Below are 1547 nucleotides of genomic sequence, written 5' to 3'. Positions count from 1 at the left end.
ATATATATATATATATATATATATATTGCATTTTCACTTATTCTAAAATAACATTATTCATAGTACAATTAACACGTAAAAGTTGTTGTTACTTATTTATTCGATCCAAATATAGAGTAGCTCACACAGCAGCACACGGAAAACAGAAATAAAAAAAATGTGGAGTAATAGTAGGGATCGGGTATTTTTCTGCCAAGTTTAGTTTCACATAATGGTTAGGATTAACGTACCCACTTGCAAAACTTACATGTTGATACCACGGTGACGGAGTAGACCTAAGCGGTAAGCATGTTAAACAACCTGTAATGTCTATAACGTGTAAGATCACATTATAATTTGAAGCAACCAATACACCAATTTTCGGCATGGTCATCCAATGTTCAACCGAGACACCTCGGTTTAATTGAAAGAAGTTTAAAATATTGTAAACTATATTCCAATACTGACTTCTAAATATGTTGAGATATTATGTCTTGTATACGTCTAACTGTTCCATCAAGTTAAACCAAATTGTTGGTCATGCATCTTCATGAAAACCAATGTGGACAACTATTGCTCGGAATCCACAATTTCTATCACCTCTCACATCATGTACATGTCTGATGTAAGGGTGAAACATTTCAGGAAATTGATTAATATATGGATGCGAATTATAATTATTGTTGAATAAAGAACTCTGTCACGCTGGATCCTGGTAGCTTATTTCATTCAAGTCAACAAATGATAATGTGTTCGAACAACTACGTCTAAGGGGTCTTTCAACTGTAAAAGACAAATCAACATGAGTTGTAAAAGATGGATCAACCTTAGCTGTAAAGGACAGATCAACATGAGGTTTTCTGAAAAGTTTATCATTCAACAAGAGACGTCCATGAGTAGTCTTGTTAACAGTTGGTTCACGAACCCATGTTTTTGATGCATTGGTGTTGGAAATGAAGTAGGGTGTGATAGTATGTAAAGGATAATATATATTTATATATAGATATATGTGTGTATGTGTGTGTGTATGTATCTATGGGTGTATATTAATATATAGATTAAAATGTTATGGGAAAACAATATATAACATCTATTTAGGATATGTATATTAATATAAATATAAATAATAATAAAATATATTATATTATTTTAGGATATGTATACTAATATAAACGTTACTATTGGTTTCTTTAAATTATCATACAATTATAAAAAAACATAAAAAATAATTAATATATGAATGTGCATTATAATTAATTGTTGAAGAAAGAATCGGGTCTCGCTGGTTCCTGATAGCTTATTTCATTCAAGTCAACAAATGATAACATTCAAGTCAACAAATGATAACGATTCGAATAACTACGTCTAAGGAGTTTTTCAGTTGTAAAAGATGTGCATTTATATTAATTGATTAATTTTGATATTTTATATTTTTTTTAATGGAGATCAATTTGCAAAACATTTAACACCCGTAGAAAACAATATATATTTTTCTAGTATAAATATATAAAATAAAACAAAATTAATAAAATATAAATGTATAACTAAAATATCAAAATAAATAAGAT

At 28.6% G+C, this 1547-nt stretch overlaps 1 protein-coding gene across 1 annotated transcript in view; it reads right to left on the bottom strand.

Moving 5' to 3' along the window:
• Positions 1-1547, bottom strand: part of LOC112529874 (pectin acetylesterase 8-like) — a 6641-nt gene that overhangs the window by 3091 nt on the left and 2003 nt on the right. The window lies entirely within an intron of this gene.

This window comes from Cynara cardunculus, assembly GCF_001531365.2.
Source record: "Cynara cardunculus var. scolymus isolate 2C chromosome LG 16, CcrdV1, whole genome shotgun sequence".
NCBI classification, from domain to species: domain Eukaryota; kingdom Viridiplantae; phylum Streptophyta; class Magnoliopsida; order Asterales; family Asteraceae; genus Cynara; species Cynara cardunculus.
This window is presented reverse-complemented; position numbering and strand designations above follow the sequence as displayed.